This window comes from Colossoma macropomum, unplaced genomic scaffold (assembly GCF_904425465.1).
Source record: "Colossoma macropomum unplaced genomic scaffold, Colossoma_macropomum, whole genome shotgun sequence".
Classification (NCBI taxonomy): Eukaryota; Metazoa; Chordata; class Actinopteri; order Characiformes; family Serrasalmidae; genus Colossoma; species Colossoma macropomum.
The window spans coordinates 19267836-19292755 of NW_023494793.1; the positions used below are offsets into that span (position 1 = coordinate 19267836).

Genomic DNA, 24920 nt, shown 5'->3' on the forward strand with positions numbered 1-24920 from the left:
TGTTTTAGAATTGCCACAATACACTAATCCTTACTTTATGTAGACCTGAATTTGGATGAAAAGAGTTTTTCCATGTATTTGCTGAAAGTTAACTCTCAGATGAAGAAATTCAGTTAAATTACCTTGGAAAGGAATCCTCAGTAATGTTTGCACTCCAATCCACACATCAATGATCTCCTGTTAACATTGCTTTACAGACAGATCAAACCGGAACTCAAAACATCAAGATTGTACGAGACTTTTTAGTGTTTCTGTACTCAGGTCTTGTCTGAGCAATGAGCAGAGGAGAGATGAGACTAATGCTAATGATCATTTAAGGTCCCTCACAATAAACAAGAGGAAGAAGCAATGTGATAGAACAACACCTCCACACTCTAATAGAACAACACCTCCACACTTTGATAGAACAACACCTCCACACTTAGCTAGAACAACAACTCCACACTCTGATAGAACAACACCTCCACACTCTAATAGAACAACACCTCCACACTCTGATAGAACAACACCTCCACACTCTGATAGAACAACACCTGTGCACTCTGATAAAACAACACCTCCACACTCTGATAGAGCAACACCTCCACACTCTGATAGAACAACACCGCCACACGCTGGTAGAACAACAACTCGACACTCTGGTAGAACAACACCTCCACACTCTGATAGATCAACACCTCCACACTCTAGTAGAACAGCACCTTCACACTCAGCTAGAACAACACCTCCACACTCTGATAGAACAACACCTGTGCACTCTGATAGAACAACACCTCCACACTCTGATAGAACAACACCTCCACACTCTGATAGAGCAACACCTCCACACTCTGATAGAACAACACCTCCACACTCTGGTAGAACAACACCTCCACACTCTGATATAACAACACATGCACACTCTGATAGAGCAACACCTCCACACTCTGATAGAACAACACCACCACACTCAGCTAGAACAACACCTCCACACTCTGATAGAACAACACCTCCACACTCTGATAGAGCAACACCTCCAAACTCTGATAGACCAACACCACCACACTCAGCTAGAACAACACCTGTGCACTCTGATAGAACAACACCTCCACACTCAGCTAGAACAACACATGCACACTCTGATAGAGCAACACCTCCACACTGTGATAGAACAACACCACCACACTCAGCTAGAACAACACCTCCACACTCTGATAGAACAACACCTCCACACTCTGATAGAGCAACACCTCCACACTCTGATAGACCAACACCTCCACACTCTGATAGAACAACACCTCCACACTCTGATAGAACAACACCTCTACACTCTGATAGAGCAACACCTCCACACTCTGATAGAGCAACACCTCCACACTCTGATAGAACAACAACTCCACACTCTGATAGAACAACTCATCTATTCTCTGAAGACATTATGTCTGTACCATCACATCCACACAGAAAGACAACTCTAAAGGTTCTCTGACAAAGCAGATTATTGCTACAGCTATTATTGTGTAAAACACATTTACTGTTTTGATAAAACTCTGGACCTAGTAGCACAGGACTTCTCATATATCTTATTTTCTGGCCACCATCTGCCCCAAAGAGAAAAAAAGAACTCTGTCTGTTTCTATAGACAAATAAAGGTAGAAAATGTTTGTAATTGTCATTTTTAATGTCAGTTTATTTCCTAAAGCTGTTGTATGTAAAATGTTTAAGGAATTAAGTGAGCACTAATGTCTTTGCAAGTCATATTATAATATACAGTATGTTTAAGATACATTTTAAATTAAAAATCCACTTATTTCCTTCACATTTACTCTGTTTTCAGAGTTTAAATCATATATTATGATATATGATATATTAAACCTTTCAATGTTAAAGGATTACACAGACCTATGAACATCTACAGTGGTTACATACAGAAGCAAGAGTATATCATGTTCCCTTCTCTTACCTCCCCTTTGTCTCATTATTAACAAACCCACACCAGGCAGAACATCATACTGAGATTGTACCAAACGGTGCAGTTTCCTGTTCTGTATCAAACACCATTACATCTTTCTCCATATTTGAAACCACAGTACTCTTTCAGTCGTGGTAAATGCACTGTGACAACACTGTTCAGGTCCTCTTTATTATAAACCATTTGAATGTCCCTCTGTGGTGGCAGTGAACATGTGAAGCTGCGAAGTTTATGTACTTTGGCATAATTTTAGCAGTCAGCAGTCACACCAGAACTACTAGGAAGTAGCACCGAAATGTTTGCGGCAGTTTTAGAAACTACAGGTCACCTCCACACTCTGATAGATCTGTACTAATATGTGCAATGTTCAGAAGGCTAGGAAAATTTGTTAGTTAAAAATGTAAATATGAGCAGGATATTGAATGGTAAACACCTAAAGATACTTAGAGACACCAAATACTTAGAAAAGCTTTACTTTCATTTATTCTGTACCTAAAGTCTATAGCACTGGTTTCTAAATCAAACTTTTCCCATCTGGTGGAAACAGCTTTGTTGATTACAATGGGAGCATTTTGGTTTTGGTGTTCTCACTGGCCATGCCATCTCCACAGACAAACACTTACAGTAGAATAGGTTGTACTGAAGTGCTCAGTGACTTTAAACTGTGATAGGATGCCACCTTTGCCAAAAGTCAGTTTGTGAGATTTCTGTCCTGCTAGATCTGCCCCTGCCAACTGTGAGTGCTATTATTGTGAAACGGAAGTGTCTAGGGGCAACAATAGCTCAACCACAAAGCAAAACCAGGCAAACCCACAGGGTGGTGCGGCCGAGTGCCTAAGCAAGTAGCATATAAAAATAATCTGTTCTCACAACGGAGTGCCAACCTGCCTCGGGAAGCAGAATTAGCACAAGAACTTTGTGAATGTAAAACAGGTTTTCATGGCCAAGCAGCTGCACACAAACCTAAGACCACTATGCATAATAACAAGTGCTGGCTGCAGTGGTGTAAAGTACATTGTTACTAGATCAGAAGTAGTGGAAGCATGGTGTGATGATTTATGGTTCACTATCTGGCAGTCTGACGGATGAATCCGGGTTTGGTGGATGCCAGGAAAACGTTCTCTTCCACAATGCATAGTAACAACAGTAAAGTTTGGTGGAGGAGGGATAATGCTATTGGACTGTTTCTCAGGATTTGGTTTGATGAGTTTGGTGTGGAGGAACTCTACTGTCCTGCACCGATCCCTGACCTTAACCCCACTGAACACCTGTGGGAAGAACTGGAACACTGATTGAGAGGCAGGCCTTCTTGTCCAACATCAGTGCTGAATCTCACAAAATGCTCTTTTGACTGAATGGGCACAAATTCTCACAGACACACTCTAAAACCTTTCCAGAAGAGTAGAGGCTGTAACAGCTGAAAAGGAGAAAAGGAAATGCCCATGGTTTTGGAATGGAATGTCCAACAATCTCATATAGGTGTGCTGTTCAGGTGTCCACATACTTTTGGTCCTACAGTATATGTTACAAGGAGAAACAGTGAGAAATTTTGCTGTTACACAATACATTTTATAATCTGCAGAATTACAAACAGATTTTAAAACTGAAATGTTCTAGATAATGTTCTAGGTCTAGGCCACATGTCAGACTCCAGTATCGGTGAGCCACACGACTGCAAAATTTAGCATTTTACCTCATCTCAAAAATTTAGCATTTTACCTTACTCAACTCACAAGTTAATTGGTGAGATCTTATAGGTTGAATTGAGAGAGATAGAGGAGGTATAAAGCTACTCTCTGGACATGTGGGCTTTTAATGGAACTTCATTTCTCACACAGAGGAGGACATTTTGGCTTACTGCTGAGGTAAAATGCTAAAATGCTTTCCTCAAGTCAACTTGTCAGCCTCTTTAGTTGATGTACTTTGTCGTATTAAGCATAAGTCATCTTATTATATCATAGAATATCATAGCAAAGACAAAATCTTTGTTTTCCTGTAATCTTCGATAGAAAGGTAATGACTTTTGCCCACCTCTAAAACATCCTCTTCATTTGATTGCATCACTGTGCACCAGTGAGGTGGGGGAAAATAATATTAAGCAATAATATCATGTTTCACCTCCCCCTCCCTCCACTTCCACCTATCATCGAGTTAAAACGGCAAGCTAACTTGCTAATACAATGTTTTGGAATATCATTTTCTATTCTTTTTAGGAAAGTAAAAAACACTATGAATGTTACAACCTAATTTCTATTCAAATTGTGTTGGTATTTGAATGAAAAGTGTGCACTCATCTAAACATAAACTTTGCATTTGTTTGGTAGAAAGTGTGGTCCTCCATTGTGGTGGATACAGTACACCAGCAACACTACAAAACCATATTCATCACAAAAACATTTATTTCTATACAATAGTTTCCTTGACCATTTAAATGAGCCAAGGAACAAAACAATGTATTCTTAGAATCACACATCTACAGTATGCAGTAGAAAATAGCTAAAATTCAGACTTCCCAAACCTAATGACAGCATAGAGTGCTGCTGAAACAGAGTGATGTTATGCAGTACATTCATTTCTATGTTTTCCTTCCAGAAGCAAAAATATAATCTTTATTTTGATGATGATTCAACTTTCAGTCACACTGCTGAGTTCCTGAAGGAGCCCACATAAAGCAGAAGTTACTATTTAGAGAGTTGGGCAGAATATTTTGAAGAAGTAGTGATGGCTGAACACTGAATACACTGCCCTAAACATATACAGCAATGTATCACATTACAATATGTGAAAAAGTAACATATTCAGAAAACATTTAGAGACATATATAAGGCACATGAGAAAAACTTTGCTATTGTAATTTTTATTAAATTCTCTGTTGCTGTTACTGATTGGCAGTTTCTTCATGCAATTTTTCTGTTGATATGTTTGATTTGCTCATTTAAATGATGTTTATAAATTTGACTATAAAGTAATTGTCTTGTAACAGCAGCAGGTATGTAATTTGCCACAAAACACATGTCCAAGTCCAATACAACACCGATGCTAAGCTTATGACTTATAAACACATCCACTACTGAGAAGACTGTTTGTCAGTCACCCTTCAAAAAGAGCTCAGTAACGCTGAGATCAATAACTGGCTAATCACATTGATTTATCAGTCTACTCAGGCCAAGTCATTTTAACCATGGAGGTGGCTGTATTGGTCAAATGACTGAGGGACAGGTGCAGGCAGCTGAACTCCTTAAAGAGAGATCCTGATACAGGAAGAACAGAACAACAGCCAGCATGGCACATGGCACACCACACAGCACTCCAAACACCACCAGCCCAGCTTCAGACACTAAAGAGAGACAATAAGAGAAGTACAGTGTTAAACATGTTATTACAGTTTTATTAGTCATATGCTTAAAACTAACTGAATTCTTTTCAGCAAACTCATTCCTCTCAGAGGTGCTTATGCAGTTAGAGTCTGATTTTATCTTCATCTGAGCAAAATGTTATTTTCTTGTTTTTATAAAGTGTGCCATAAATTTTGCATAGGCCACAATTCGTGTTTTATGTTTTCCTATATGTTAAATTCAGCAAATAAACAGTTTATTATTAAAATATGCCAAAGTGTGTTAACTTATTCTCACAATCAACAAAACATGTCATTTCATGTGATTTTTGCAAAGGCTGTATGTTCAGTTTCTTTTATGTACAGTGCTGTGAAAGAATATTCACCCCTTCCCAATTTCCTCTATTTTTATATATTTGTCAGACTTAAATGTTTCAATCCAAATACAAAATGCTGTTTTTAAATGATGATTTCATTTACTGAAGGAAAAATTCTGTTCAGTCCGACATGGCCATATGTGAATAAGTAATTTCCCCTGAATAAATCAACAAGTTGATCAAATTCAATTGACTATTGGGTTCAATTTCCCCAGCCACACCCAGACATGATTACTGCCAGACCTGCTAAACCTAAACATCACTTAAACACAACCTGTCTGGAAATGTGATGCAGGCTAGAAGTAAAAGCTGCACATGATGCCATATTCTAAAAAGATAAAAATACAGATGCTAAACAAAGTGACTGAAATCTACCAGTCTGGAAAGGGTTACAAAGCCATTGCTAAGGCTCCAGCGAACCACAGTGAAAGCCATAATCCACTAATGTGGAACAGTGGTGAACCTTCCCACAAGTGGGCGGCCTACTAAAATTTCACTAAGAGCGCATCGACAACTCATGCAGGAGGTCTCAAAGGAACCCAGATGAACATCTAAAGAACTGCAGGCCTCACTTGCCTCAGTTAAGGTCAGTGTACATGATGCTACAATAAGAAAGACACTGGGCAAAAATGGCATCCATAGGAGAGTTGCAAGGCCCAAATCACTGCTGAGCAAAAAGAACACAAAGCTTATCTCGCATTTGCCAAAAAACATCTAGAAGCCCCCCCCCAAAAAACTTTTGGGATAATATTCTGTGGACTGAGGAGTTAGAGGTGGAACTTGGAAAGCACGGGTCCTATTACATCTGGCATATAGCTAACACCACATTACACCATAAGAACATCATACCAACAGTCAAACATGGTGGTGGTAGTACGATGGTCAGGGGCTGCTTTGCTTCTGCAGGACCTGGACGACTTATCATAATTGATGGAACCATGAATTCTGCTCTCTATCAGAAAATCCTGAAAAGTCCACCTTTCAGTTTGTGACCTAAAGCTGTTGGGTTATGCCGCAAGACAATGATCCAAAGCATACAAACAAGTCCACGTCTGAATGGCTTAACGTTTTTGGAGTAGCTAAGTCAAAGTCCTGACTTGACTCCCATTGAAATGCTATGGAAACACCTTAAACAGGCATTTCATGCTCAAAAACCCTTTAATACTGCCCGAAATAAAACAATTCTGCAAAGAAGAGTGGGCCACAGTTCCTCCACAGCAATGTAAAATACTCATCACAAGTTGTTGCATATGTTTAATTGCAGTTGTTACTGCCAAGAGGAGCTCAACCAGTTATTAGGTTTAGGGGCCAATTTCTTTTTCACATGAGTGAAATAAGTTTTGAATAAATATTTTCAATATTTTCAATATGTATTGTCTTTTTTATATTTTTATATTAAAATTAATTGAATGAGATTTACCTGAAGGAGTTGAGGAAGCTGCTCTGGGTGATGCTGGCATGTCAAATCCGAATCCAGCTGTTTCTAAAACGAACACCAGAATTATGTTAGATTTTTATCAGCTAAAATAATTACCTTTCTGTTTTAATGAAAAAGTGAACACAAAGACTGATAACTCAAATTCATCTAAATGTGAGTGCAAAGTGATGTCTAGACAATTTTAATATTTTCTAAAGCCTGTCATATGCAAAGGAGATGTTTTAGGGGAAGAAAAACTAGTCAGAGCACACACAGGAAAAGAGATGAGCTTATGGCTCTCTGTGGTTTAAACACATTGAGCTGTTCTTGCAATGTTTACAGTTTAATATAGAAATGCTTCTTCATTGGCTTTTGTCATGAAAGCGAGTCAGCATTAAGATATCTAGCACAATTGAGCATCGTCAGATCTATTTAGATCGCAAAGGCTGGAAAAAACAATACTTTATCATTATACACCAGCTGTTGACACAAGATGGTTTTATAATGTTCATAAAGTGAGAGAAAGGGAAGCTGGACCTGTTGATGTGGGTCTAGCTGTGCTGTGTGTTATTTGGTGGTCACTCTGTGTGCTGGACTGTGCTGCAGGAGTGGTGATGGATGAGTGGACTATAAAAAAATCAAAATGAATGAATGAATAGATTTCAATTATGCAGTACTGTGCAAAAGACAGAGATTATTATTTTTTAATTTCCAGTCAAAACAGTTGCAAGAACAAAACGGGCTCTCAGATGGTGGTTAGAAGAAATTTTAAACATTTTAATGAACAAGCTTTTCTATCTGACTAAGCAATGAGTGAAATTCACCTTACACTAAAAATTCCAGATGTTGACTTTAGCAAATCATTTCTAACAGTGGTAAACAAACATGCCCCCCACAAAAAGCAAAGAATAAGAGACAGATCAAGTCCCTGGTTTACTAGTGAAGTTTCCTCATTGTTTAAAGCCAGAAATAAAGCTTGGTCCACCGCCAGACACACAGGGGAGAGACCACTGGCTTACACTGAGAAATAAATGTACCTCTGCAGTTAGAAAGGCCAAATCAGATTATTATCTCTGCCTGATTACCAGCTCTACAAACACTCAAAACTTTTGGAAAACTGTAAAATCCCTTAAACACAATTCCTCTATCCTTCCAACCAGTGTTACAGTTGATGATCAGCTGATATCTGATCAGGAGAAATACATTTTGCTGCAGCTGGTCACATTTTTGAAAATACTGCTGTTAGGTCAAACTGATATCAACTCTATTGTTACCCAAAGCCATGGTCTCTTCACACTCCAGCCCTTCTCTCCAATCATAGTAGCTAAATCTCTTAGTACTATTAATCCACGAAAAACTACAGGTGAAGATGGGCTAGACCCTTACTTCCTGCATCCAGCAGCCCCAATTATTTTAGAATACATAATTTATATTTTTAATCTCTCTGTTTTATCATGCAGAATTCCCAGGATCTGAAAAATAGCTCATGTAACTCCACTACATAAAGGAGGTGAGGCGGCAGATGTAAATAATTACAAACCGATCTCAAAATTGTCCTGTTTAGCTAAAATCTTAGAATTTCTAGTAAGTAGTCAACTTAAATCATTTCTATACGAAAATTCTGTCCTGTTTAATTATCAATCTGGCTTTAGAGAAAGACGCAGCACCATCTCTGCTACCACGCTGGTTTTAAATGATCTCTATAAGTCCATATACAGGAGGAAGCACTGTGCTGCCATTTTTATTGATTTATCAAAGGCTTTTGATACAGTTGATCATACTCTTTCTTTAAGGAACTTACAAAAGATTGGTTTTGATACAAATGCACTAAAATGGACCCAAAATTACCTTTCAGACAGACAACAATGTGTAGCACTGAGTAATTACAAATTAGATTTTTTGACTAAAGACTCCTTTGTCCAAAGGAGTAACACAAGGTTCAATTACCACAAGGTTCAGTTTTATTCAATATATATACACTATATTGCCAAAGGTATTCACTCACCCATCCAAATCATTGAATTCAGGTGTTCCAATCACTTCCATGGCCACAGGTGTATAAAACCAAGCACATAGGCATGCAAACTGCTTCTACAAACATTTGTGAAAGAGTGGGTCGCTCTCAGGAGCTCAGTGAATTCTAGCATGGTGCTGTGATAGGATGCCACCTGTGCAACAAGTCCAGTTGTGAAATTTCCTCGCTACTAAATATTCCACAGTCAACTGTCAGTGGTATTATAACAAAGTGGAAGCGATTGGGAATGACAGCAACTCAGATTAGATCAAGAACAGCATAGAGAGCTTCATGGAATGGGTTTCCAAGCAGCTGCATCCAAGCCTTACATCACCAAGCGCAATGCAAAGCTTTGAATGCAGTGGTGTAAAGCACACCGCCACTGGACTCTAGAGTGGTGGAGACGTGTTCTCTGGAGTGACGAATCATGCTTCTCCGTCTGGCAATCTGATGAACGAATCTGAGTTTGGCGGTTGCCAGGAGAACAGTACTTGTCTGACTGCATTGTGCCAAGTGTAAAGTTTGGTGGAGGGGGGATTATGGTGTGGGGTTGTTTTTCAGGAGTTGGGTTCGGCCCCTTAGTTCCAGTGAAAGGAACTCTTAATGCTTCAGCAGACCAAGAGATTTTGGACAATTTCATGCTCCCAACTTTGTGGGAACAGTTTGGGGACGGCCCCTTCCTGTTCCAACATGACTGCGCACCAGTGCACAAAGCAAGGTCCATAAAGATATGGATGAGCGAGTTTGGTGTGGAAGAACTTGACTGGCCGGCACAACCCGATAGAACACCTTTGTGATAGAATCCAAACCTGGGAGACTCAATCTGTTGTCTGGACAGGTGAAGTTTATTTGTTGCGCGCGCAGGTTCCAGACACCCAGCCAGCCCCCCTATACAATGGGCTGTCACACTTTTATAGCTGGACTGATGCCAAGATTAGACCCAGCATATACAGGACAAGTAACAGGTGTGACAACATGACCATATAAGGAGAAAGACAACAATAGGCAACCTAAAATACAACTTCAAAACACACACACAACACAGCACATTAACTTCCTTCATTTGGGATGAATTAGAGCGGAGACTGTGAGCCAGGCCTTCTCGTCCAACATCAGTGTCTGACCTCACAAATGCGCTTGTGGAAGAATGGTCAAAAATTCCCATAAACAGACTCCTAAACCTTGTGGAAAGGCTTCCCAGAAGAGTTGAAGTTGTTATAGCTGCAAAGGGTGGGCCGACATCATATTAAACCCTATGGATTAAGAATGGGATGTCACGAAAGTTCATATGCATGTGAAGGCAGATGAGCGAATACTTTTGGCAATATAGCTGCCTCTGCCTCAGACTGGTTTTAAAGGCTAAGAAAACCAAGTTCATGCTGTTTTCCAGATCTACTAATACTAACTTTCAATACTGTAAATATCACTACCCTGACAGGATCCAATATTGAAAGAGTCGTAAAGTATAAATACCTTGGTATATGGCTGGATGATATCTATATAGAAATAAATTCTGTTTCCCCATGTATGCAAAAAAAGGATTGTTGAGGCAACCTTACTATCTGTCACGGACTATGGACGGTGGTGCAATTTACAAATACGCATCCACCCGCTCCCTCAAAACACTGGACTCAGTCTATCACTCTGCACTGAGGTTCATTACTGGAGACCCTTATAACACTCATCACTGCAGACTGTATGAAAAAGTTGGTTGGCCCTCACTAGCAACACGGTGGAAAACACAGTGGTTTATTTTTATTTATAAAACACTCTTTTACATTTTAGCTACATTTTAATTATTGTTTTAGATTTTCTGTATTTCTATGTATTTTTATTATTAATGTTTCATTTTTTATACTTACATTTTTTATTAAACTTACACATTTTCAAACTCTTTTCCTGTATCAACTCGGCAACATTGTAAATGTCACCCATAATGTTCTCCGAGGTTAAATAAAGGTTGATTGATTGATTGATTGATTGAAAATGAAAGTTTGATAAAAAGTTATTCATATTTTCAGCATCAGGGAGAACAGCAGAACATATACATAAAAAACAGAAAATTTCAGCGATGACTCAACAACTAACAACTAAATATAACATACATTTTTTAGTATTTACTGTGTGCACACTTTACATGTATTACAGATTCCATTCTTTTCAGGAGACTTGTTTTCAGTTTTTCAAAGAAATCTGCAGGGATATTTTTCCATATCTCCAAAGTTCAGTCTTGGAATTTTTTATTTTCTGCTTCTCACAATCAAAGTAATCCCAAACACATTCAGTAATGTTGAAGTCTGATCTTCGGGGAGGTCAGTCTATTGTTCTGAAAACATCAGCAGCTTCTTTGTTTGATTTGCAAATGTTCTTTTTTGTCTATTTCTTTTTCTGAGTAAAAGCTTTTTTACAGCTACACATCCTTTCAGAGACTTAAAGTTGAGTTGTCGTCTCACAGTGGAAGGATGGACAGAAACACCTGTGGATTTTTTCTTTTTTAGCTCTGAAACATAGATTTTTTTTTTTCATTTCTCAAAGATGAAAGCTTCAATTACTTTTTCTCTGAAGGTGACAGTTTTGGTCTACCAGGTCTTGCACAGTTGTTAGGAGTCCCATCTTCTGTACATCTTCTAATCATTTTTTGATTTGTTTTCCTCCACATATTTTCCGTTAACTTTCCCCTATTTATTTTCCAGGAGATATTTCTGAGGAAATTAGATATAAACTACATAAATCTAACTCCACTTAAATCTAATCTCCTCTGAAATATGTCCTAAAAAAATAAACAGCTTGTATTTAATGGCTGTTTTGACTGGAAATTAAATAAATGGAAGGTGGTCTCTGACTTTTTCATAGGATAAATGACTGAAAAACTGTCTCTCAGACAAACAGGTATGGGAGTTTACAGGTTGCTTTAATATGCAATCTAAATAAAATGTGCAGTGTATATTGTTGTTTGGCAAGACATTACATTTTGGCTTAAATTAAAAAATATATTTAGGTATCAGCAATATACTTTCTAGAAAATTACATAAAAATACAAAAAAGCAGTAGGCGGTTATATTCATGCTTACCTTTCCTGACAGTGACCACTACTTTACTGAGTCTGTCTTTTCCCCATTGATCCACTCCACAGTAATAAACCCCAGAGTCTCCTAATCTGAGGTTTCTGATGGTGACAGAAAGGCTCCGTGTAGACACAGTGTTCAGTATAGAGTATCTCCCTTTAGAGATGACTTTATCAGCCTTCTCAGTTTTAATTAAAACATCAGAATAACCACATGGATGACGGCAAAAGTACTGGGACACATCTTTATATCCATCTGGATAATTACAGTAGATTTCTACACGGCCTCCTTCTGTTCCAGTAAAAACATTTCCAGATTGGCTTTTCATTTCTACACAGATCAGAACTAGAAAAATAACACAGGTACATCACATCACAACTCAACAACTAGGTGTTATTAAACAGCAATTACAAAAAAGTAGAGTTAAAGAGTTAAAGAGTACTCTCACAGTAAATTAGATCGTCTTAAATGAGTAAAGGAGACTCCACTTTATGACCATCCTAATTTGGCTGAAAAGGATTTTTTGCTGTATTTACTGAAATTTTACTCACAGATTACACTTACACTATATGGACAAAAGTATTGGGACACCTTCACATTACACATTCAGAAGCTTTTATGACATCCCATTCTAAATCCATAGGCATTAATATGGAGCTGCCCCCCTCCCCATTTTTTTGCAGATAGTTTCCACTCTTCTGGGAAGGCTTTCTAGGTGATTTTGGAGAGTGTCTGGGGGAATTTTTGCCCATTAGAGATAGAGAAGTGCAATTCGATACTCCTCAGAATACATTTCCACTTCTCCAGAGTCCAGTGGCAGCATCCTTTACACCATTTCCCCTCAATTGTGCATTGTGATCTTGTGGCTAAGCTGTTGTTGCTCCTAGATGCTTCCATTTCACAATAGTAGCACTTACAGTTTACCGGGGCAGATCTAGCAGGACAGACATTTCACAAACTGACTTGTGGCAGAGGTGGCATCCTATAACAGTACCACGTTTAAAGTCACTGAGCTCATCAGTATGACCTATTCTATTTGTAGTGTTTGAGTAAAATAACTCTTTACTTGCATCTGTAAACAAACAAAAGCAAGCAAATATTGAGTCAGTGTGTTGTTAGACACAGAAAACAGCAGGAGCTCTATACCAGCTCGCTACTGAAAGACTTACTGTGAAACTGCTACAAGGTAAAAAATGTGCTAATATGACTGTCACAAGCTGCAACTAAATCATAGAATGTCTTTTAAAAACATCAAATGGTCTGTGTTTAATTTCTATTTGTTTATTTTTTAATTTTCTGTTCCACTTTAAATTTTCTGCAGTTAAATTATGGTGTCTAAATCTGCCAGAATGTAATTGCTTCACGATTTAAGGTGGAATGAAAAATTTGAATAAGAAGCTAACTTAAAAATCGTCAGATAGCATTCATGCAAGTTGCCATTAGCAGACATTAGCATTATCGTTAAGGTGGGTTTCTTCCTCATGTTTTGGTTTTTGATATTTATGGCCCAAATAGAAGGTCTAGCTCTAATAGTCACAGTTCAGCACTGCATATGTATATATGGTTATTTTTAAATGTACTTGTCTTCATATGTTTTCTGTTAAATATAGTAAAATATAGGAAAGCAAAAGCTCAGTTGCCCCTCTTTCATCCCCACTTTTAATAAAACAAAGCCACATCAGACACAGGTACAGAATGACATATTAAAATTGAACTAAATAATGCAAAACACAGCATATTTTATTCTATCAGACACTCTGGTTGTGTTCCATCTCCCTTAATTGGAATCCACACTGCTCTTTTAGCTATGGTGAATGCACTACAGCCCTGTGGAGTGATACGTCATTCAGCCCTTATCTATTAGAGAACATCATTACAGTGGTGGTGGTGTAGATGTGCAACTGGAACGTTTGCCATGTTCAGAAACATCTTTAGAAGTGGGCAGTTACTTTGACTGTGTACTTTCCAATTGCACAGGCAAACATTGCATAAATGTTTACAGCACAAGAGCTGCAGCAAGAGACAACAAAGTAAGTCTACAATTCTACAAATACTACAGTGGATGTACTGGGTGGAGACATGGAGCCAAAACACTTCAGAAACAGCAGGTTAATATAAATGTGACCATAGCATAAACAGGCCACCTGCAAATAGCAGCAGTGTTTGGACAGCTAGTAAACTTTATAAAATAAGATCATAGATAAGAGACAAACACAATGCTCTGTTGAACTGAAAGTCAACTATTCTTCTCAGTTATTTCACTCTAATTTTTAGAACTGCTTTACTAATTATTCTGAAAGATACTGAATGATGCTGTAGGTTTCTGAAGAGCAGTCTCCATTAGGTGGGCCAGCAAAACTGTACACAACCATCATCATCTCATCACGACCACAACAGATATCCTGTCAGAGAGAGAGAGAGAGAGAGAGAGAGAGAGAGAGAGAGAGAGATTCTTCAAAGTCAGACATGTCATTTCCAGTCAAAATTCCCATTATTACAAGATATTAATTTTCATAATAAATAAACATATATTTAATAGAAAAAACTCATTTTTGCTGAGTTAAAAGTTTCAAACAATGAGCATGTGTGCCTATGACTTTTGCATAGTACTATATATAAATATTGTGCTGTCAGAAGAAAACCTCATATCTCAAGTTTTTGTCATTTTCAGTTTTTGACATAATTTGAAAATGCCTGTTGCCTTTTACATTGTGTGGACTTACATTGACTTACATCAAAAGTAAAGTAGGTTTTTACCTTTTCCTGTAAAGTTACCATTTTGGAGATACAAGGTTTTCTTCCGACAACAGCGATATGTAAATCTAAATGTATAATTGCTGGTACTAAACTGTTTGATTTCAGCTACTTTTATTAAAAAAAAACTATAAATATGTAAATATAAAGTTATTATTACAGGTATTACACTCTTTGATTTCAGTTACTTCCGAACAAAAAAAAAAAGTTTGTAACTGAGATCAGCAGTACGTTCAGATACTTAGGAAAAGGAACAATCATGCTTATCCTTCCTGACAGCGACAGTGACCTCAGTGTTGAGGTCACAAAGGTGTCTGAAACATGGTGAGTTAGTTATTAAAGACAGTAAAGGCAAGTGTTTTAGAGTTGCTGCTTTGCTTTATGTAGACCTTAACCCTTGTGTGGTGTTGAGGTCTGTGGGACCCATTTTCAATGTTTACCAATAGAAAAAATAATCCAATTTATTATTATTTCAATCCCAGACTCTTTGGCCTTTGGTCATTTTCTGTGAAGAACATGAACACTTAATTACTTCACACCGTACACCCCCTACACATCTATATTACACATGTGGTGTTTGGGTGAACCCTATGGGGAATAAAAGTGTAAAGGTGCTGTGTCCCTTCACTCTGTTCTCCTCCTACATGGCCTGCTGTTAGTGTGTGTGTGTGTGTGTGTGTGTGTGTGTGTGTGTGTGTGTGTGTCTGTGTTTGTATATGTGTGAGTGTGTGTGAGGGTGGACAACATGGACAGGCTGCTGACTGGCTACAGCTGCTAAAGGAGATATTTTAAACATCTGGTATTTTTACACAAATTGTTATGCCTGTATTGATTTAAAAAACAATAATGCGGTGGGTCCACCAGACCACTGAGTAACAAAAACATTAACACCACACAAGAGTTAATTGGGTGGTAAAATTTTCTTACTGTATTTACTAATTCACAGATCAGATCAACTTTTTTAAAAGTAATAATAATGATACTCAACTTTCAACTAGCAATACAGAGTGATCTTAAAGAAAATCCAGCTGGATGAACAAATAGGATTAATTTATTTTGGAAAAATGACAGAATCTTCAACAGTGTATTTTGCATTTTATTACACACTTCACTAACTTCTTTTCCAAATTGCTTTAATGACAGCCTAGACCAGAATGCATCACAAATACTAGTAACCACTTGCAGTTCCTCACAACAAGCAGGAGGAAGAAGCAGTGGTGTAAAGGTTCCCTAGCAAAGCACTCTGCTGCCCTCTTTGATTGAAGCACATTTACTACACTTATATAACATAGAACTCATATAACCAAGATGCACTTTAGTTACAAAGGCTGCAACAAGTGTCTTTATTGGGATGAAGCCCAGAAGTCCCTCATTGTATGTATAATTACACTTCTCACTAACACTGTTCCTTATGGATGTAAAATATAACATGGAGATCAGCGATAAGTCACACTGAATTCCACCCACCATCTGCCCCACTGAGTAAAATAACTCTCCTTGTGTCTTCAGACAAATGAAAACAAGCAAATGCTTATTTTATAATGCATGTTTATTTTCAAGATAATAAGGCATTTGCAGTAAACACTGAAGTGCACTAATTTTTAGAAACATTAACACACACCAATTACAATGACATGTCAGAAAGTCACCTTCTATATTACATTTATTTATTTATGCATTTTTTCACATGTACCCTGTTTTCAAAGTTCACCTCATGTGCTCTGGATATCTGCAACTGCATTATAAAGAAGTTCACCATGTGCACTGAAGCTGCCCCTTTGAGCCTGTTTACACTTTTCATGTGTTTCATGTCCAGATCATATCTGGATAATCTGGTGTCCGAACTCCAGATTCTATTTACACCCCATATTTCATACACAAGGCTGTGGGCCTGATCTGATATAATCCTGTCCGGCCAGCAAAATTACTTAAATTTTCTGTTATATTAGCCGGTTTCATAATGTCCTGCACTACAATCCCCAGCATACACTGCAGTGTGGTATGCACTCCCTCCCCCTCCACCAAAACAATCTGAAGGACAGTGGTCACACCATAATCCTACCACACCAGTCCTAGCTATGTTTCAGCTGCAGTTCCACGAATATAAACACTCAGCTAAGCAGCTCAGAAATTGATCCTGAGAATGAATGAACTTGCAGCAAAGAAAAAAACAGAACAACATATTGAGACTGAACTAAATAATGTACAAAACAGATTCTTTTTCTTCGTCAGACATCCATACATTGAAAACCACAGTGCTCTTTTAGCTTTGGTGAATGCCCTGTGGCCCTGTGTAGCAACACATCATTCATTCAGCCTGGGAATGTTTCTCTGTGATGGCAGTCCGATATGTATGTGCAGTCATTGAGATGAACGATCAATTGTCTTTTCTTGTATACAGATTGGCTGATTAGCTACCTCACTCTCTAGCTATGTTTGCTTAGTAGGTAACTCTGGTTGTTCTGTTGAATCAATTTTGTGCATACACTCGCACAAATATCTACAGTTACACAGAATCATGTGTAGAGTTAAACAAAGCTACATGTTCTTCATGAGAGTGAAAGTAAAACACAAGAGTAAAAGAAAACTCATTCTGCCAGCATTCATGCTAAAAAAGCTAAAATTAGCTACATAGCTAACAAATAAACAAAAATTACTGAGCACTGCCCACTGAATGTTAGAGCGCCAAAAAAGTTAGAACTTCTTTGTTTTCATAGGCCTTATGATGTCTCAATGAATGTATTTACAGCTTTCTTTTATTTACATTTATTAGCCTCCACCAAAGACAGCCATTTTGCTTATTATTTTTGGTCGCATAACATGACCATGAAATCGAATTACTGTGGGAAATTATTTAAATTGTGAACATCTCAAATAATTGTGATTAGGTGATTATGTAATAATTTGGACAGGCACAGATGTGCAACAAAAATTTGTCAGGTCAGCTCAGAAACATCTTTAACAGTGGTGAGTGGAAGGAGTGAATGGAAGGAGAAGCCTAACACTTTTTTATGCCCACTAAACATCTAGGAAACCCCACCTAAGACTGCAGTATTGTATGCAACCTGTGGCCCCCACAAAGTAGATATTTTTAAATGTTTACCATGGCTTTGCTTTTATTTATTCTGCTGATTGGCTAAAGCTGTGTTTCCCAGTGCGAGTCAAGGAGACCCCAACATGCCTGAACCAGCACATGAGGGGCTTGTTAATTAGTAAATGAGCTGAATCACATGGGCCTTTTCCCTATTTAGTGAGGAGCTATGAGAGAGTACAGAGAGCAGTCTTCTTCTGCAGCAGGAGTATGTTGAATGACGCTGTAGGTTTCTGAAGAGTTTGCTATGTTAGTTGGATCAGCTAAACTGTACACAGCCAACATCTCATCATAAACATGGAAAATATCCTCCTTTAGGGAAAAAGAGAGGGGAGAGAGGGAGAGAGAAAGGGAGTGAGAAATGTTAACCAAATAAAAACAAAGAACCAAACCAAACCTTAAATTATACAGTGCTTTTTTGTACTGAAAAAAAGAAAGGAAGGATGAGAGATGGAGAAAAACAGTAACAGAGAGAAGAGATGGTACAGAAGAGAAACAGAGTAAAAGTGATTTGAGGAAGAAAGCGAGTGTCTGACATTGGCTCTAACATGCAGTAGCTGCTTCTTTCACTCAGTTTTGAACACTGTAACTGATAAAGGCTGCTTTATGTTCTTCAGATCAATGCGTCACTATAAGGCCAGCCTTAAAGTCAGTTTCATACCAGAAGCGGCACAACATGGTCAAAACTAGATTGGGTTTAACTGATAGCCCATTAAAGTATGCCATGATTGGCTCTGATACAGTGTGAACATCCCTAATATTTTCTCTTTGAGAAGTGGCAAATTTAAAGGAAAAATATGACTTTCCGCTGTTTTCTGACCACAGCACCTGGTCTCTTTTTTATAACCCTATGTAAATATCCAATTTCTAAAAATTCTAAAAAAAAAAAAAATCTCTTTTAAAATGCTCATTCTCTTTTACTAGAGGAACAGTTGTGCAAAGAGAATTCAGCATCATATACCTGATCAGGTGGTGGATCTGAAATTTGTTTTTCTGAGGTGGGTGGTTCCAAAGCTGTAAAACAAAACGAAATAGATGTGTGTAAATTACATAGTTTTATGCCCACTGTGTCTTAATAACAGCCTGGCTGCACGTGGCTAGTTCACAAACTGGTCCTCAGGGCTCTACAGATGGTCCACATTTTTGCTGCATCACTATTCATTGTGAATTAAGGCCTTTACACACCAAATATGATTTATTCATGTGATTTATTCAGACAACAGTAAATTGTTTGTAACATGTGTATAACCGATGGTATCTTGCACACCAAATGTGATATTTTATTCACCCTCTGTTTGATTTTTGAGAACTTTCGCTGGCAATAAATCTCACTGACCAATCATGGTCACCTCTACTGCCACTTGGTTGTCTACTGATGACAACCAAGATGATAGAGCAGCTGTGTTCCAGCAAACAGAACTTTTATACAAACAGTAAAAGGATCAGAATCTCCAAAAGCAGCTCAAACTGAGCTACTAACATCTGAGTTGAACATGGAAGAACTCAAAGTTTCAGCTTTTGAATGAAGCAATGAATCTCTCCATGCAACATTAACTTTTCCAAAATGGACAGTAGCCCAGTGTCCCCTTTGTCCATTCTTATTTGCACTTAAAACATTCAGTCCATTTGTTTTGTGCTTCATTTAGTGTTGGGTTGAAAGCACTGGCAAAGTTACAGCTCCTGAATGAGATAGAATAACTCTCCATTCTCCTTTCGCTTTTCCAAAATGGAAGGCATCCTCCACAATGTCATAGTTTGTCCATTTCCTGAGGAGCAAAGGACATTTTCACCTGATACTACAAGTTACATATTAAAATCTATTTAAGTGCAACTCAAAAGCACAAATAATGTAATTAATATATATTTATATTGAATACATATTCATAGTTACATTTTAATATGCTTGTGATGTTTTAAGTAGTTCCAAAATAATATGTTTAGTATGTATTAAAGTATATTTAAAGTGTAAACATTGAGAGTGTGTACTTTTCATGTTAAATACACTTTCAGAACAGGCACTGAGTGTAAATTGAAAGTGTATTAGTAAACATGTTTTGTACAGTTGGACTTACATGTAGTATGCATGTTCAGTCTTCTGTAGAGAACCACAAGAGCCACAAGAACACAGCACAGCAACAGACCAAGCACCCCGCCGCCATAAAGAGGAAGCTCTAATGAAAAAAAAAAAGAGCCACTGAAAGTGTGGTTTGTAAACTTTGTTCTACAAATGGGCTTTTCAGACAGTTAATAATGTGTAAATTGATCAGCACAGTGATATTGATGCTAACTTTGTCAGTGACTCCCCCTTAATTAATTGACTATTCAGGGCCAGTCTTTGTTCATTAACCCTCTGTGGTCCACAAATTCACCCACACAACAAATTCATTGTTTGTATATATGTTTCTCTATATCTGTGATAATACAGTGCAGAAAAACAGTTCAAACAGTTCCTGAATCACTAAGGAAATCAATAATCACTGCTCATCTTGTCCAAAACACTTCACTCTTCATTCAGTCGATGTTGGAGACACGTGAAACAGCGTGCAAAGAGTTTACAGTCGCTGAAGTTGCTGCAGTGGTTTTGGAAAGTAGTGATGAAGACAATGGAGCATTTTGATATGAAATATGGGTTGTGTTATAGGCAAGTGGCTTTAAAGGGTGAATTTAAGAAAATGTGCAAAAATCAAGAAAATGCCCTTAGACCCCAGAAGGTTAAGAAAGCAATGCAAGAATACTGATTTGAGAACAAAGGATAGAATAAAGAATAGGATATACATTGAAAAGGTGAGTGAACAACATTAATTTACCTTGCAAGAATGAAGAAAATGTGGACTGTGCTGCAGATGTGGTATTATTATCTGAAAAATACATACAATGCACATGCTGTGAATGAATCCAATGTGTACAACCTAAAGTTGGGACGCTGTGCAAAATGTAAATAAAAACAGAACATTTATTGTTTTTATTTTAGCACCTGGACTCTTTTACTATATAGCCATGCTGTTGAAATACATGCAGGTTTTGGTTTGGCATTGTCTCACTGAAATAAGCAAGGCCTTCCCTTCCCTTCCCTTCCCTTCCCTTCCCTTCCCAGACATCATCTGAATGGCAGCGTATGTTGCTCCAAAACCTGTATATATCATTCAGCTCTAATGGTACCTTCATAGATGTGCAAGTCACCCATGCCATGTGCACTAATGCACCTCCATACCATCACAGATGCTGGCTTTTGAACTGTGCATTTATAACAAGCTGGATGGTCCCTTTCATAGGTGATTCATCAGACCACAGGACACTTTTCCACTTCACCTCAGTCCATCTTAAATGAGCTTGGGCCCAGAGAAGGCAGCAGCATTTCGGGATGCGGTTCATATATTGTTTCATCTTTGCAGGGTAGTGCTTTAACTTGCATTTTAACTCTAAATCTGTTAATGATATCAAGAACCGTAGATGATGAAACCCCCACGTTCTTTGCTATTTTATATTGAGAAACATTATGCTTGAATTAGTTGCAAGATGTTCGCACCAGGTGTTAGATAGATAGAGCACCAGGTGATTTTTTTTACATTTCAATTACACATTGCACAACTTTACCAGTCTTTCGTTGCCCCTGTCCCAACTTTTTTGAAACATTTTGCAGGCATCAAATTCAAAATGTGCAAATATATATATATATATATATATATATATATATATATATATATATATATTTTATTATTTATTTATTTATTTATTTATTTTTCAAAAACCAATAACATTTCTCAATTTCAACATTTGATATGTTGTCTTTATACAATTTTCAATTAAATATAGGGTTTAAATGACTTGCACATCATTGCATTCTGTTTTCATTCATGTTTTGCACAGCATTTTAACACTTTTAAAAATGGGATTGTAGAATAAGTACACATCCTCTATAGGAAACTGCACATTTTCATGCATAATGTTTATTTGCTGAATTTAACAGATTGTAAAAGTAAAATACAACATTAAATGTGGCCTGTGCAAAAGTTATGACTCATTTTATAGTTCATGTTTATTTTTTTCAGATCTGTTAAACTCAAAAATAAATAAAAATGTGCACTACAATTTGCAGGAAAATGCCAAATTTAAAGAGTACTCTGTGTAGAAGATGTATTAACTTATTTTTACTTAGAAAATCAATAAAACATATGATTTAACAGCAGGGTATTCTGCAAAATTCTGCATACATATTTATAGAATTTAAATATTTTTGTTATTGGAAAATGAGACAAAGTGTTTTGATAAAATTTATAAAATTGAAATACAGTATCAAACCAGTAGTAATGTCAAATGATCAGAAATCTCTGAGTGTGTACCTCAGTTCATTGTACATTCAGTGTTTTGTGTTGTATGAATTTACAGTATGCTTTCAGCTCTTAAGCATAATGTTTGTCTCTGTGGGCCATTTAGCTGCGGGGTGCTCTTGCTTAACATCCATTTTAGTAGCCCCTTTTTATATCAGAGGGCTTTAATCTGATGGACTATAGTATTGGTCAGTGGAGCTGAGCCCTGTGTTTGCTGTGTTGACTTTGCAGTGTTCCACAAACTTTGTGTTTGTTTTGAAAGTGTGAAAAGCCTGAACAGTCAATGCACAGCAATAGACCACACAGGGAACTAGCAAAAAAATGAACAGGTTATGCTTCTCGTCAAAAAGTACTTTAAAAAGTGCTAAATCCAAAAATAAAGTAAACAAATGAAAAGAGTTTGGACAGTACTCATATAAATGGCAAAATATTTATTAAACTTTTATTAGATTAGATTAAGCACTGATCTTTTTTTGGCACACAACCTTCCACAGTGTGCTATTAGCATTTTAGCCAGAAAACGACTAAATCCCCCAGTTTCCCCCAATTTCAAAATAAATAAAAGTAAATACAAAAAAACAAAACAAATTGTGTAACACAGTGTGCACCAACATTGGCATGTGCTAAGCAGTGATCCACAGATTGGTTAAGGTTTTCAAGATCCTCCTTGTTTTTGTTACAAAAGATCTCCCTATCTGAAGGACCTCCTGGTTCAAAGTCGTTAGGCAAAACAACAGTCGTTTGGTTTTTTTTTTAGTTTTTAGAGGGTAATTTTACCCTCAATTGAGTTGTATGTAATTGCATGATGACACAGAACAATTACACACATCCATAATGATGAGAGATCTCTAGTAGCTAGACACTTAAATCAAGTAGGCCATGATGTTAGTTCGTTGCGTTTCATGGGTTTGGAAACGGTGAATCAGTTGTCAAGGTATGTTTTCTATATTTTCACGTTAAACAAAGTGATGCTATATGGAATAAATGAAGATTTTCCTTTGACTTGTTTTTATAGTTTGATTGAGCATATTATGTAGAATTATTTGTTGAGTAATAATTGACTTTTTACTTTGATTTATTTTGAAAATGGTCGATGATGGGTCTTCTTGGTACTTGTGACTCACCTCAGTGACATCATAAGTGAGTGGTTCATGTAATTAGTAGTACTATTTAGTTGGTTGGTGGCTAAACAGCTATTAGCACACTTATGCAGGCTGTCTGTGCATAATCTGTGAGTTTAATAAATACTTTGGCAGTTACACAAGTGCTGTCCAAACTTTTTTCATTTGTTTGACCATCTTGGGAAACCATGGTCAGGGCATCCATTTGTTTCAGCACATCCATATGTTTAAACGTAATGGCCTCGATTGCGGAAAAAGGTTTGATTTTGCGAGATCTCAAATTAATTAAGTTATTATCTAGAGAAAACAAAGTTTCATTATATATAAATTAAATGCTAAACTTAACATGTTGGTCATCAGTCACACATCAAATTTACTCCAATGTAAATTTGCTGAAGATGCAAACTTAACAATAAACATCTTGATTAATTAGCTGTTTTGTTTAAATAACACTTTAACATGTATTCATTCAGCACTTTCTGGCGTGCTCATATGAAACCGGACATAGTCGTAGAAAATAGAACGAGGAGACCACAATGTATAAGAGTGTTCTCTGTGACTACAAAAAGACAATTTTATCTATCATTTGTTGACGCTGATAAATCATTAACAATCCTATTTAGGAGATTTCTTAAAGGAGCAAAAAGCACCTGTTGTCCATTACCTGTAGTAATCTGTGTGACTGTGGAGGTGCTGGACTGGTGTGTAGATTTATAGATCTGAAGAGTGGACAATGGAGCAGCAGTAACTGAAGTAACTACAGAAAATGAAATTAGCAGCACACATGAACAGACAGTTCACACTAAGACATATAATTCAATTCAAGGGTTAACAAGAACTTAATGCTTTCCTAAACTGAGCTTCAAAGCTCAGTTTTCTTCTATATGAGAAGTGAATTCACATTTAACTCGTCAGTGTATTAAAGGTTAAAGGTTGCTTTGAAATCTGCTAAAAGGTCATAACCTGTTTAATGTACAGACAGGTGACAAATTAAAGGAAAAACCAACATAAAGTGTCTTCGTAATGTGTTGGGCCACCATAAGCTACCAGAACAGCTTCAGTGAACCTAGGCACAAATTCTATAAATCTCAGTATTTGTAATGGAGAGATGGAACACCAAGATAATCTATGAACTGATGTTTTGATAATAGTAGTGAATAGTGGTATCTAACACATCGGTACAAAATCCCCCAGAGAAGTTCAACTGGGATGAGATCATATCATTTTGATACCACTTGAATCATTCTGTGTCCCCTTGTATACTGTGTTTACACCACACATGTATTCACCGACTTGTGAAGAATAGAGTGAAGGATGACTCATCTGACCAGATCACTTTTACCATCTCTGTACATCAGTGTCTGCAATTCTTTGAAATCTGAAAGGTACATTTGTAACAAGGGATTCATGCACTGCAACCCTACTTTAATATCCCTCTGTGTGGAGTTCTGGACAGACTATTCTCGCT

At 37.3% G+C, this 24920-nt stretch overlaps 1 protein-coding gene across 3 annotated transcripts in view; it reads right to left on the reverse strand.

The window, feature by feature from the left end:
* The window catches only part of LOC118813408 (CMRF35-like molecule 5), a 40625-nt gene extending 39307 nt beyond the window's left edge, over nt 1–1318 (reverse strand). The window contains exon 1 of one of the 3 annotated variants that reach the window (XM_036578724.1): nt 1254–1318. The gene's annotated coding sequence lies outside the window, so the exon portion shown is untranslated. Of the gene's footprint in view, nt 1–485; nt 534–581; nt 608–1253 lie in introns of those variants that run through there. The other 2 variants (XM_036578726.1, XM_036578725.1) reach the window with 2 other exon arrangements.
* Nucleotides 1319–24920: the final 23602 nt, after the last annotated feature.